The following is a 15,821-nucleotide window of genomic DNA, read 5'->3' as shown; positions in this document are numbered from 1 at the left end:
CTAGGAATTTCATGGTGTCCCCCACTGATTATGACCCAAATTAGCCTGTTTTATTCTCCTCTGAGAAGACTGAGCACCCATGCTGACTGAGCTTGTGTTGTGGGACACAGTAACCTGCAGAAAGACAATAATTAACAGGTACATGAAATAACTTCACACATTGCTTCAAGTCATGCCATAGGTCCCCTACTCTGCCTTCTATTTTGCTGACAGTTACTTGCTGGGGAAAATGGTGTTGGCTACATGTAGGCTATAAAATACTTGAACAATATGAAGCTATTACTGTTGCATTTTAGAACCTTTTCTAAAAAAAAAAAAAAAAGGCTTTGTGTTTGTTTGTCTGTGTGTTTTTAAACAAGGCTCCTGGTGATGTGCAGCCCTTCATATTATCTTCTTCTATCTCATGACTACGCCAGCAAGTGTATTGAATAAACAAAATCAAAGTCACCCAAAAACTGGCACAAAAGCAAAACCAGTCTTGTAGAGGTAAGTAGAGCCTTAATTTGCACATTAATAATGGGTCTTTATTGCAGCTTATTGAAACAAGTTCACACAGGAAGACGGAACACTTGCAATGCAAGAAAATGCCAGTTCCCTGTAGAAAATTTGTAATTACTTGACCTCTGCAGATATGACCCTGAAGGACAAAGAAGTAGAATTGAAAGCTTGTTACAAGCCCCCACCCTCTTCTGTAGGTACTGTACTATTTATTCTAGTCTTGAGAAATTCTACAATTTATCAAATGTATGACCAAGGTAACCTGTGGCCAAGCCCCAGCTGAGATTGTTTGACTGTCCTCATGTGTACTACAAGACCACCGTGGAGGAAAGGTAACATGCCTATGGAGAACTAAGCTAAATTGCACTATGCCACATCAGCTGTATACTAGGAGTAAGCATCAATTACCTTTTTTTCTCATCTATTTAGGAGAATAAATGCTGCTCTTCCAAACTGCGTATACATAACTATATAACATAACTATGCTAATGTTAATCTATCTTTGAAGGATAAATTTATAGTGCACATATAGAAAGATGGCATCAGTGTTGCCTATTGATTCTGTAATAATTTTTGAAGACCGATTATGCAAACCTAATTTTTAATAAAGAAAATAAGTTTCTAATACATAAACAGCACAGATTAGCAATTTTCTGGAAAGAGGAGACAGCAAAAATGCAAACTTCCTTCTTGTCTTTACCCAACCTGAGCCATTCACAGAAAGCAATCCTGGGACAGCCTTTGAAAGGTGCTCATGTCCCATGCAAAGACAATATTGCTTCCCTGCATAATTGGTCTGGTAAGGCATCTAACTAAGCAGAACACCAAAAAATGCTCTTTTACTTTTAATATGGAGCTTAGCCAAGCTCTGCATCCTTTTTGGTCATTAACTGTTACCTTTTGATTATGTCTGAAGTATTTACAGTTTTTGCATGACGAAATGTTTTCAGGCTTAACAAAACCCACACTCTTCTCAAGTATCTATGGATTGTCCAGGTCTAACATTTCAAAGACTTGCAAGATCCTCTCCTTATGTCTCTGAGGATATAAATAGTATTCAGTTTAATTAACATCAGCAAAGGCATGTTGAAAATAGATTTGCTCTGTTACTGCCTTTCTCCATTTCTTAATTTCAAGATGTTAAGCCTTCTCAAATAATTTTTTTTTAAGGAGGAGAAATGTCTTCCTGTTTCTCAATACAGAGGAATTGTTTCAAATCAAATGTTCATTTTATTGGTGAGAAAAAGAAAGCAGTGAGGACGTGAAGTTATTGCTATGATGGACTAAGGATATAAGGCAGGTCAGGCCATACATGGCAGATGACATAATCCAAATACCACATTTCCCTGCAATCCATGTTTGCTTCTTTTTGTAGCACCATTTAGAGAAAAAGGGGAAAAAAGATTTCCTAATTCTTGAGCCAAATGTGAAGAGCTTACACTACAACGGTGACAGTGTAGCTCAGGACAGAGGGCTGGGCAATCTCGGGTCTGGCTACAGTAAATGACCGGCCAAATCTCATAATTAAAACCATTTTGAAAGCTGCTTCCAATTACAACAGCTGCAGTCGCACTGTGTTCCACCCTGTCCCTACACCTCCTCCTGGTCAAAGAGGAAAAGAGCTGCCACTGGAGCAGCCCCATGCACACCCCACAAACCCTTCAGCTGCAGCAGGGAATTTTGTCCAGAGGACATGGCACCCTGCAGTTGTTACCGGGACTTGCAACTGAAAGGTTACTTAGGAGGCAAGTGCTCTGGTTTCCCAAAAGCAGGCTTAAAAGGCTGTAGGGTATGTTTTCAAAGCAGGATTTCAGACATGTGACTCATTAATGTCAATGGGAATCATGTTGTTAAAACTTTGTGCAGCGCTTTGAAAATGTATCCCTATATGTCAGTTTTCTTTTCTAGGCAAAATTATCAAAACCAGACCTTGTGGGCTGTTTTTTTAAATGAAGCTTTTCAGTATTATATGCTAATAAATCAATGGTTTAGCAGGCTTGATCTTCTCTCATTTCATCCCGCTCCATCTCCACTTTCCATTTTATCATTGACTTTGATTTTATACAGAGTTATAGTAGCATATAGTTTTTGCAGACTTTGCCTGGAGGAAGACAACTGCAATATTTCAGGTACCGTATTGCAAATTGTGTGGAAAGCAACAATGGTGCTATAAAGGGAAAATAGTATTTGTTACATCACTTCAAATATAAAACAGAATCAGTAAGGAAAAAGAGTTGTATTTAGATTATTTTAATTACAGTTTTCGTTAAAAAATTGCAACAAATCAACCCTTACTTACTAAAAAATAATTAGTTTGAAGGATTCAGAATTACCTTTTCAGAAAATTCTGGGATCTACCAATAACAAAATATCAGATGACAAGACTGTGTGCTTAGCAAAAAGGTAAACTAGTATAATGAGATCTCTGGTTTCTCGGAAAGAATTATACTTCCTTTTACTCTGTTGAATACAGATAAAATTACCCTGAAATGCGTGTAAGCTTGAACTACAACAGAGGGATGATTTGTGTATTCCTGTAAGCTGTGTTTTGTATCTAGTCACTGATAGGTTTTACTGGAGCAGCAGGAAGGGGCATAATTTCTGTGCGCTCCAAAACTTTTCACCTTTAGATCACCAGCTCGCGTCTGTCCGGGCAACCACATCTTCATTTGAAAAAATGTCTGAAATAGAGTGATTGCTGTCTGTATGGATAGTGTATCATATGATTCTGGAGCTCTGTTTCTCAGCCAGCAGCTGTTCCATGCAGTAATTGCTCTTTTGCAAGTCTTAGCAAAGACACAAGACTAGAATCACACTCTCTTTTTCTCTCTAAAGTCAGTGTTGTGGAACAGGTCAGGGTTAGTACTGTTAAGAAAGCTTACATGCTGCTGCTTTGTGACTGTACATGGTGATTGGTAGTCCATCAGCAGGAATGTCTCTTAGATAATGTAAGCTGAAAATAACAGAGATCTCCCTTCATGATTGCAAAATAAGGGAATAAGGTACTGCCAGAATTCTCCAGCTACCCAGGCAAAGGTAGATGTAAGTACTCCTAGAGACCTTAAAGGAAGTGCACCCATCTGCTTACCTGCTTACTTTTATCTTCATTCTTTCTCTCCATAAAAAACATCACAGTTTTGTCCAGTCTATGTTCCTTAGCTTTCTGATAATATTGGGTGTTAGCTTATGTCATGTCTTAGCTTAAAAGAGTAGGATTATTTTATTCAATGATAATTCTGCGTAATGATGGTCTCCTGCGTTCCAAAGGCTTAAAACATGCTCTTTTTTTATGACTTCACAGAATGTGGCATGGTGCCATTGAAAGGTGGATATCTGCATTATAACACCAAATGTGAGGTTGCCACAAGTGTTACTTTGAGGAGAGGCAAGTTCCAGCGTATTTTCCAGTGGTCACATTTCCTCCTTTTTTTACTTATAATTTTTTTCCCCTTGCATGCAAAAGCCTGGTTGTCTTGAAGTGTTTGGGAAAGTTTAACTTCTGGACCCTCTTGCATTGTAAGTCATTTTGGTTTGGGGGAAGGCAGAACTCTGTTCTGTACCTGATAGTTCTGTAGTCATCCAAAGTATAATGCTTAGGAAAAAGACCAAGATGCAAAAGTTGCTTTAATTTGTTGTTTTGTCTGATGGTCAGTAGCAGTTACTTCAATGTAAACCCTAAAATTAAGAGAGAAAGTGGGAGAAGAGACCTTTAGATTCAGCTTAAACAGCAATGTGGAAACTTGAAACTCAGCTCAAGTCCAACAAAGTAGGGTTTGTATGCTTTTCTCTCATCGCTCTCATACTTTTGGTAGGGAAATAATTTCTCAGTTTCCATAATACTTCTCTAAAGCTCAAGGCACCCTAGAGACATGGTTGTGCTCTGTAAACCATGCAGGTGGAAAAACTGGCACATGTAGAGGTCTGTCTTCTGTCATGTTGCCCTTGAAGTCCCACCCATCCCTGGTGCCCTTGTTAGCCTTGTGGTTCTTGCCCTTCCTCTACTTGTAAGCCATCAATTTTTTCTCTGCAGAACACTGAAAGTTCCTACAGAGAGATTTTAGAAGTATTTAGGTTTGGATACCATGGTGATAAATGTAATACAAAACTTCAGTGAGAGAAAGAGTGCTATGTCTCTAAAAGTTGGGATTTGGGGCAGTTTTACAAGGTACCAAGAAAAGAAATTGTAATAGATTTCTATGCCCAAGAGTAGTAAAGTCACTTTTCTAAACTAAGTTGATATACTATGCATCTCATTACAACCATTTATGTTATAATCAAGTAATCTTAATAAAACATATTCCACTTTGAGAATGGGAGAATTCTATTTCTGCAATGATAATGCTAGATAATTTTATATTTTCGCTTTCCCCTTTCCTTTTCCCTTTCCTTTTTCTTTTCCTCCTTTCTAGAGGGAGATCTAGAAATGACAAAAAACATGTATATTTTTTTGCTGAACCCTGTTGCCCAGTGCATTTTCATTCTTTCACCAGGTGGACATGCTGCCTTATTGCCCGTTTTTCCAAAGAGGTATAGCTTTAGTCTCCAGGTCTAGAGGCAAAGCAAAATATGTGAATCTGCAGTAAAATATTGGGCAAGCTATGTTCTGTCTAATTAAGCCTAGTTCATAAAATCCACAGTTTCCTTAGTCTTTTCAGGGCTTAATGGGCTGCTGCTTCTCATATACTCTTTCTCTTGACATAGCAAGAAGTATGCACTGTCTTATGTATTTATTATTTACGTAACTTCAGATTATACTTGGAGTTTGTTTTCCATTTTTCTATCTGTTGGAGGTAGAAAAACATCTTTTGTCCTTATCCTCTGAATTTACAGACTTTGTTCTTACTAAGGTCTGAAAGCATGTTGACTGACGCATTCCCTGATGATTATGGTGTTTCCCCTTGAATCTGGGTATGTAACAACCAAATTCCTCCTAATAACATATGACTGGGTTGATGTAGAAATTGAATTAAAGGGTTGGGGACCATCACAGCTTGGTAATCCAAGTTCTTACTCTATCATACCTGCACAGGTTCTTAACCTGCCCCACAGTCCTCTTTCTAGAGTGCAGCTGAGGAGTGAACACTGGGCCTGTGGTCACTGTGTTGACAGAAGGAGAACTGTGCCCTGGATCTTTTACATGGATTGCTTTGGAGGTTTCGGGATTATCTTAGAAGAGCTGCATTGCTCATGTAGCTGCATGAGTAGCTGGAACTGGAGATGCCAGTTAGACTATGAGTTTGATCAAAAGCATGAACCAGAGCAGCAGGTGGAAAGACTGACACAAAACTTTTCAGTGATAATCCATTAGTTCTGTATTCTAACCTATTACGGAAAGAATTGTAATAGGTGCTGAGTTAAGTCAACTTGTTTATAGAGAAAATAACCAAATGGGAAAAATAACTCAAGATCAGTCACTTCTTTGGCAAATTCAGTTTAACCTCAATTAATGGAAAACGTGGAAAAGCCTGATGTGCTCCCACACCTTGAAGCTTTGCAATCCACAGACCCATGGGTCTGCCAAGGTCTGGCACTTTGCCTGGACTAATAAACTCTCTGACAAGCATGAGCACTGGGGATCTGTGTGCTGAGATACCCTTGCGGCTCATGTCTGGCAGAGCTTAATGAGTCAGGTTCAGCATCGTGTGAGAGCAGCTGCACTGCTGCTGGACCTGGTCCCAGAGCTGGCTCAAAGTTTCTCAACAGTGTAATGACTCAGACTTGAAGTGGTGGGTGAGAAATTTTGGAGCAGGTAAAGGAGAATGGGGGAGGGAAATGGCATTGGAACACTTATTAGGGATTTTGTAGTGCTTTTCATGGAGAAGCTACAAATTTTGCATTATGGTTTTGCTGTGGGAATGGACTGAGTGGAGTTGGCCATGCTTTGAGCTTATGAGTCCATTAAAGAACTGACATATTGTGGAAATTAAAAAAAGTTTTCTCTTTCCACCTCTACTTCTGGAACCCTCTTGGAGTTTTGTTTCGTGTGTGTGAAGCCTCCTTGTCCTAGGTCTGCATTCTGGAAGGACCATGGACCCTCTCTTCTCCCCTTGCATGCAGTTGCCTGCTCTGAACCCACCCTACAAAGGCAACCACTTCTCCTCTGATGTGGGAGGAAGTCCAGGAAAGATACTAAGGGGAAGCAAGTCTTGATTTTGAAGCCATTGTAGTGATCCTGGAAAAGCCCTGGGAGGTTTTCTGTGTCACAGACCCTGTTGATCCTGGGTGAACATCCCGGTCTAGCCTCAGGCCATAACTGTCCCCAGGGAGGTGCCTCATGCCCAGCTGTCCCCCCAGCTGCTTTGCTTCTGGCTGGGGTGGTGGGATGAGATTAAACAAGCTGAAGTAATTTACCGCTTGTGCTGCTTATTCTTATCCCTCTATAACTGCAAGGTAACTCTAGACTGTATGCCTTGCATTGGTTGAAAGTATTTTTTTAAATTCAAACTAATCCATTTAAAAGTGTTTTTCTAAATCAAGGTGGAAAATTTATGCAGCCAAATTCAGGATTATCTCAGATTTTGGTAGCTACAATATTTATGGTATTTCTAGACACTCATGAAATTGGCCTTGGTTGCCTTACATATTTTATTGAGTCAAACTTCTATTTTTCTTCTAGATTCCATAAAACTTGGTGCCTTTCCCCCCATATTTTACTTCTTTCCCACCCATAATCTTAATTTATTTATTTTCACCTATATTTCATTGGATGTGTCTATGTGTTTTAATTCTTCTGCAAATATTTTTAATGCATATTTTTTAACGGTTTAATCTGGTTATATATATTTTTTCATCTTGATAGAAAGGTAGGCAAATAAATGTTGGGAACAACCCTTGTAACAAAATTGGTTTCACTACTTGCTCAAAAATGTTGCAAAGTAATTAGTATTGTTGCAAAATTTGTTGAGCAAGTCTCAGAGTCCTTGTAGCTGCAGAGAGCAGGGTAAATGAAACTGAGCCTGTTTGAAAAGGTGAGCACAAGGTCAGCGGGCCATGGAAATCCCACTCTGACTCCATAAAGAATGGAGTTTAAGATGAAATGTCACTTCACCTGTAGATATTACATTAGTTTGCATTTTATTTTATTTTTTTTTTTTACTTTTGTTGCTGTCTCCTTTGTTTCTTCTCACTTTCTTCCATTTCCTCTTTCTCGTGCCGTTTACTCCTTTGTTGCATCGACTGCCTTTCTCCACCTTGCTCTCTTGGCTGATCATTGCCAGAGATAAAGGTCCACATGAAGCTTGATACAAGCACAAAGGAGCATTGATTTTGTTATTAGTCACTAAGGTATGAATATAGTCCAGTTCTCATGAAGACAGTTTTCACACATCTGACTCACTGGGGGACAATGCTGCAAGTAATTGAAATAATGAAGGTTTTGGTCCAGTTGCTGTGTGAATTGAGCTGCATAATTTCACTTATTTTCTATTCTGGTTTTTCTTTGTGTGTGTGTGTGTGTGTGTGTGTGTGTTAATTTTACCAATCTGGTTTTGTTTCAGGTGCCTCAAAGTTTTCACTAAGGGTGTTATTACATTTAAGTTCTTTCCCCATATTTCATGAAAACTACCATCCAAAAGATCAAAAGCTTCTCTGTGAAAAACAGATTGTTTAAACAGCTGAAATACTTCTTACATGTGTCTGCATCTACTGTAGATTTCTATGAAGTACTAAGTATCACACATTTAGGCATCTGCCATTGAAGTGATTTCTGAGTAATGGATGTGAACAAGTCAGCTCTTCAGATGGCAACTTTCCATAACTGTATTCAATTTTGGGAGTGCTGTTATTTGATACTGATTCTTTTCCTGGTAAATTTTATTTCCAAATTTCATTTTCATTATGTTTCTTTTTATACCATTTCCATTATTTATCCTAAAGGAGAAACCAAGACAAGTACTTTTGAAATAAGAGTAACAGAAACTACATTTGTATTCTTTTAAAGCTGGGGTTTATATCCTCTCTCACAAATCATGGAAATTCACAGCAACAGGCTCATCTGAGTTCAAGATGGATGGACAAACGTTCCATCAACTTCAGAAAGTTTTGAATCAGGACTTGTGCTGTGTTCTTTGGAGTATCAATGAAGCATTTGTGCTTCAAAATATTTCTGTAAATTTTCTTTTCTTGCATTTGTCCTCCTGTTTTCTTTCTGAATTTTTGGCTTCAGAAGGTTCCACAGGTGAGTTGTAGTTCTCTTCAACGATTTTACATTTACTGTCTTTTCTTTTTTTCACTAATTGCCTACCTAGATACATATAATGTAGACTAGGGTCAACATTTGTTTTTTTCCTGGATGTCTGGTATTTACTAATCATGGTTTGTAGTTAGTTTTCTTTTTGAAGCTGACATGTCCAACATTTTCAAGGTTTCTTTCTATGAGGTATTTCTATGTCTTTTTTGTTTCCAGTATTCAATTCCATCTAATTTTTCAATACCTTTATTGAGATGGCATTCATACTACTGATTTATTTGCAGAAGACCATGAACTCCTTAAATAAATAACAACATCAATCGTATGGCAGTATTTCTCTCACCTTTTCTTTACATCCTCTTACCTTTTTGTTTCCTTTTTCAACCTTATGTGGGCATTGAAGTTACTTGCCTAGCCAGCGGAATGTCTGTGTCCCTCTGTTTAAGTAAAACTGTCAATTTAGAACCCATAGTCTTTACAGAATTATTTTTAGATCTGTCTACCCACAGATAGTGGGCTGTCTTCCAAAATTCCTTGGTTATTCTTTTATTTACTGCTTAAGAGGCTGTAAAATAGGTTTAAAGTTTCTCACAAGAACAGGTCAATAAAACTCCTGAGCTGGTGGGAAGAACTTACTCCAGAGAGAGGAAGAGTGTTTTGTTCTGTTGGTTAAGAAGTTTTGTAATGGTGTTACGTATGAGGGTGGTAGTGCTGTACTCAGTTCTAATTCAGTGTACTCTTCTCTCAGAAGTGAAAATAAACATTGGTTTAGGACAACAATAGCTCATTTTTTAAAATTTGCTTGCAGTGAGGGAAAGGAAGAAGTAAAGACACCTGGATGCGAAAGTCTTCATATGTGTACAGATCTCTAATTAAAACAAAACAAACACAAAAAAATTATTTTTTGTTTCCCAAGAGTATTTGGGAAAAAAATTCTGTCCAGCTGAAATCGCATTCCTGGAGGGAATTTCTATTCTCAATGCTTAATATAAGAGTACACACCAGTTGCTCCTCACAAGACAGGACTTTTGTTGTTAACACTTCTTTGTTTAAAGAACAAGCTTCTTTATCCTGTATGTATTTGCTTACTCAGGTCTTTTAAGGGTTAACAACCCTCCTCACTGTTAATGGCAAGACTTTTCCTGATCACATTGGCATTTGGCAATGACCTTCAAGTTGTTCAGTGTTGTTGGACATTTCTTGAAGGCAAAGGAGGAGTAAATTGCTTAATCTTTCCAACATTGTAGGATCAAACTGGGATGGTTAAGAGTAGTGCTTCTATGGTTTTGTCTGAACATCCGAATTTAGCTGATGTGTTGTAATGTGATTAGTTACTAAAATTCTAAAAATAGTGACAGATGCTTTACCACTTCTTTAACCAACAGATTTTTGAGACACAGGTTGCTTTAAGAACAAAATAATATGAAACCTCTTAGAAGCCAATTTCTTTTTTCTGGCAGAAAAAGAATCAGTGGCATTTTTTCTTGGATCTGCTATTAGTCACTGGTGGGCCAGCTTCATTTAAAGACTAGGATTGCCTGGGTTCTTATAACTTGGCCATAGGTTTTGGAGGACATCTGCAAATCATTGAATGAATCAGAAAAGTACAAATTCACAACAGCTCTACTCTCTTGAGTTGTGTTTGATATTTCCTGTTTTTAAGGTTTCCTTGGTATCTAACACATAGCCTGCTCAACATGAGCAGTTCCCAGTGACTCAGATCTGCAGACCTTTGATCAATTTATCTCGTCATGATTAACCAATTTATATACTGGAAGAAGGATGTTACTATCTTTTTTTTTTTTGAGTAAAAATATTAGACAAACATCCTCTCTAATTCCGTGCAGACCCCAGTTCCTGATGCGTCCTGCATTCTGACTACAGGTCCCATTGTCCCCATTAACCCAAATCGTACCAATGACATGAGGGTTTTTTGGAACCTGAGGTATTCTCAGTGATGGATTGGTGTTGAAGTAGTGATTAAACCCAACTGCCTTTTTTTTTTTTTTTTTGAGTGTCTATTTTCTTTCAATTAACTTTATTTAAATATTTTGATTTATTCTCTGGAAAGAACAACGAAGAGGAACACATAAAAATGAAACAGTTACGGTGAATGCAACTTGTCACTGTTTACAAAGTAAAACAACTTTCTTCCTGTTCCTTAGTCTCTGAGTGAAGGGATTTTAACTCTTTAGACCTGCAAATGCTGTTAATGAACATGGAGACCCATGTACAACTCCAATACTGGTTCTGTTCAGAAGATTTTGAAACTTCAGGGTTCTGTGGATCATAAGCAAGGAACATGTTTATGAAGCATCATATGCATGAGAATGGTAGATTGCTATATATGGATATACTAAAAATAATTCCAAATGTATATATGCACATTTCGTCTATCTGTTAATCTGTTTTCTGCTACACCAGGTAAATTCCAAATCCACCCCGACTTGTGAAACAGAAGAAGTAGCAGCATGTGCGTTAAATCTGATCCTCCTTGACACCTACACACATGTTCATTTCAGTGGTTGAAATCCTTGATTCTGTTGGAGTCATTCCATTCTCCGGTCCCCTAACACCAATACAGATCAGCACATGCTTTCTTGGCTGTGTGCATCTCTTCAATGACTCTCTCTTTGCAGGTGTGCCTATGGACTCTTTTATTTTATTCATTTTATTGAGCATGTTTGGTATATAATAATTCAATAATTAGATTATATAAACAAATATATTCTAATCTTTCTTCAAACCAACAATGCACTAGTGCCCACATCACTCTGAATACCAAATTTGAAAATAGTTTCTATACAATGCCATAATGAAACTTTTCACAGCCATTATGCATTTTTTAAATTACTGTTTTAACAACACTACTCCTCAGAATGGGGCATTAGCCCAAAATGCAGAAGTTTCATAAAGCTAAAAAAACACTGGATTATTCTGGAAGTCTGGTCTATAGAAGAGGACTGTTGAATGACTAGGCTAGTGATGTGTTACCTGCACCAAAGCTTTCAATTGCACAGGCCGTATCAGGGACACTTGCCTGATCAAAAATGCATACCACCATTATGGACTGGCCTTTACTCCATTGGGTGTTCAGTTCTCAGGATCCCAGTGTGCCAGAGGAACCTCCCTTCTCTCTCCAAAGTTAGATCTAGAGAGTGAAGAGGTCACCAAGCAGCAATCTTCCTGCTTCTCAGTTATTACAACCATCCCACATGGGTACGACACTAGAAGTCCTCTTTGCTTAGAAGCCCATGATCTAGTTTGCTCACAACAAAATGTTATTTATCCATCTATAGATATTTTCAGAAAAAGTATCCAGAATCAGATCTTACTAAATTTTATCTTTCATTGTAAATTCTGGGGAAGTCTTATCTCATATATGGTCTCTTCAGTCTAGCAAACTTTATCTCAGTACTTGCTAGATTTTCCTCCACATCCCTTTTTCCCCTAGCCTTTTTTATTTATCTAATATTTTATTTCATTAGAGTATTGTCTTAGGACTAAAACATGGATGATGTAAGCAGCAAGTGTTTTCAAAAAAGTGGTTTTTTTTCCTGCCGTTCTTAAGCATTGTTGCATTTCTTATTGAAAAAATGATCTCTCAGCCATCCATGGCTTTGTCTCCTACTTTCTTCTCCTAGTGACACTTTCTGAGGCAGCTCTCTGTAAGCAAACAGGTGAGTAATAAGGAATCTTTAGAATATTCGTAATAAAGAAGCTGATAGATTTCCTTTATCCCTCAGTTCTCCCCTTTTTCTTCTTCCCTTTATCTTCCTGTAGAGAAAAGAATTGGGCAGGGTTTGTTCTTGGAGGAATTCCTCGTTCCTTATCTCTTCTTAGGGTATCTGGGGTGTCTGGTGCTGTCTTCAAATGACTTTTTCATGGGAAAATGTTTCCCCAGGTTTAATAGAAACTTTTTCAGAGTTTCTGTCAGGTCTTATGAAGGCCTTACAACTTAGTAGCGTCCCCTTACTACATCTCATTTATTATTCTTTAATGTTTTGTTGCAGAGTGCATGCAGTCAAAGAGGTAACACATTAGTGGACACTTTTGATAATACCTGGACATGTTGAAAGGAATTGGTTTTTTTATTTATAGTTTACCATTCCATTATTGGGATAACACACTTCTGTTTTTTTATTGTTTTTTATTCATTTAATCAACACTGCATTTGGACACTTCTTCAGTATTAGGCTTTCATTTTCCTGTGATCAGTTGAAATTATCAATTGTATTGGCACATGCCAAGACAAATCCCCTGTTCCTTTCAAAAGGCCAACAGTAGAGATGTTGAAAAGTAGCTGAAGAAACCTAATGCTCTAAGTATTAAATCAGGAAACTGGGAAGACCTACACATGTTCTGAATGCTATGCAGTCTGGCTGGAGTGCCCAACAACATTTTGGACTGCCATTTCTGGTCCCTGCCCAACAGCAAGCATGTGTTGCACATCACTCAGCTCATGCTAATCTACTCACAGGCTGATAATTCCAGCCACATGGGCACCCGCAGTTTTGGTGATGACCATTGACTCTTTTATTGTGAATTGATCTGCAAATCCACCATCACTTTAATTTTCATCTAATTAGCAGTAATCTGTCAATTCTTGTTTGGCACATGGGGTCTTGTTTCCAGCCCATGAGAACTGACTCAGCAGAGCTGCTGTGCAGCTTTGATGTTCTTGCTTGCTTTTCCCTTTTATTAATTTTTTAAAATTTATTTTTAGTTGCTTTTGCATCTTTGTATTCTGAGAAAAGATTTTTTGATTCAACTTCTTGAGTCTCAAGAGATGTGAAACATCTTTACCTGCTTCCTTCTGCTTGAAAAAGCACTTTTTTAGAAAGATGCCTGTGTTTTGTGAAACATCTTCCCCCCTCAAGAATATTTCCCTGACTTCTCAGAGTAAAAGGTCTGTCAGGTTTTTTTTTCAGTTTTATGAAGAAATGACTGCTATTCAGCTCTTTCAGTTATTGCAAAATATAGATGCCATTCCATAAAGAACAATTTTCCATGAATTGCTGTCTGCTTACCTTGAGAACAATATAGAGGTAGTATTGAACTTAACTGTTCTTTTTGGTAATATTTGTACCGTGATTAGGAATTCTAAAAGAAAGGACGGGGAGTATCTGAAAACTGCTTGTGATTGACTTGCTTTTTTCTGTCACTGGTCTTCTGATACTGTCAACTCATCATCCTTTGGTATTTATTATAATCATGTTGTTATGTCTGAATCAGGTAGCCTCTAGTACAAATTCCCAATGAAACAATATTACTGGTGGTTTACTTTTGTGAGTTCTACACTAAATTGCATCCTTCACGGAGTGCAAATAAAGCAGCACAACACAAATTTCCTACGGTGGATAGATATCAAATATACTACTTCGTATGACATCAAACATACATCAAATAAAATGAATTTGTATGATATCAAACATTGGTTTCATCTGTGGTTTCTTAAGGTCTTCGGCACTAAAAATATAAATCAGACTTGCCCTGGTACTAAGACTTATCAATAGCCAGAGACCAAAAATAAGCCAGACCCTCATGAGAGCAGCGTTTTCACAGAAACTTAAGGCAGCCATGTGTATGAGTACTTCATCCACGTATAATTGGCATCTCTTTACTTTTTTCACACATTACATTACTGAAAAAACCAAACAATCAACTTCTAATTTTTGGCTATTTTTCTTAGTAATTTTTAAAGCATCGCAAAAGCTCATGGGGAAGCAAGATCTCTAAGAACTGAATATCAAGGCTTTTGAATATCAATGCAGGCCTTTTATACTTCACTTTAGACTTTGTTACATTATAATAACATCCAGGAATTTTTCTAAAATTAGTCCTGCAAGAAATATTTGATGTGAAATTGCTTTGATTTGAATAAGAAAAGTGGCTGTAAATCAGCATGCTTTGGACAATGATCTGTGAGGTCTGTAAAAAAATGCTGTCAAAGCTGGGTATAAGTATCATTTTGCATTGTCTGGAAGTCTGGAAGCATTTATAAGTAGATTCTATGGGTGCATTTGACTTGGAATGTTTGTGAAGGGAGTGGACAAGTGAAAAAATTGCAAGCCTCAAACTATATGTATTTCAAATCTAGGCTGCTCTCAGAAATGGTGGCTGCAGATTATTTGGCTTCTTTTCTCTGTGAAAGTACTGCCTTGGGTTTTTGTGATCTAATCAACAAAAATAAGCAAAGAAGTGCTTTTTTTTTCCCAGGTGGGTGGTAGGAGCTACAATATTTCTAAGAGTTTTTCAAGTAAGTGTGTAGGATCTATTTATCATGTAGCCATAAGTCATACTACAGTGAAAGATTCAAGATTCAAGACAGTATTTTTTTGCTTTCTACTGTAATGTATCACTGAAGCTCAAAAAGAGGGAGGAAGGGTGGGGGGAAGGGAAGGAAGGAGAGGGTTGGCCTGGTCTAGACACAAATGAGTTAGAGCCGATAAAGTGAATCTGTTCCCTCATTCGTAGACATTCAGCATGGGGCATCACTGTTGAGAAGATGGGTGAGAACAAGGAAGCCTTGGAGATAAGGTGCAATATTCCAGTCAGAGACTCTGGAGATACATATAAATGTTTAGATTTTTTTTTGGGATAATCTTTAGGTTCTTTGGGCTTCTGTCTTATTCATCTGCAGAGATGAGCATAAGGGAAGGTGTTCTGCAAAAAGCTTGACATGTCTTTAAGTCCAAATACTTTTTGCACTGTGAAGAAGTGGGACACGGAAGCAACACATCCTGGGATTCAGGACAGAGGAAACTGTAGACAGTGTTTAAAAAATCTGACTTACGTAAAATCTGCCTTCCCTCCTGCTTCTACTCCCTGGGTCTTCTCAAAGGAGCATATGACTTCTGTGAATGGACAGGTCACGCAGTGAGTAATGTTTTGGCTCAGTGTTTACAATAGAGGTAATGGATGGTGGCAGGGGAGCACACTGGGTGATCTGTCCCATCTGTTAAGATCTGCTATGGACTCCGCTGGAGATAGCTCACTGTATTATCTTTCTATGAATCATCACTGCTCCTCTAACAGTGTGCAGAATTCAGTTCAGCATAGCTGATAATGCCTTGAGTACACCTTAGGTAAGAAAGCTATTTTCTACAATTCCTGCTCTGTGCTGCTGTCTTAT

This window comes from Chamaea fasciata, unplaced genomic scaffold (assembly GCF_029207755.1).
Source record: "Chamaea fasciata isolate MVZ Bird 193981 ecotype frontalis unplaced genomic scaffold, bChaFas1.0.hap1 SCAF_1, whole genome shotgun sequence".
Lineage (NCBI taxonomy): Eukaryota > Metazoa > Chordata > Aves > Passeriformes > Sylviidae > Chamaea > Chamaea fasciata.
This window is presented reverse-complemented; position numbering follows the sequence as displayed.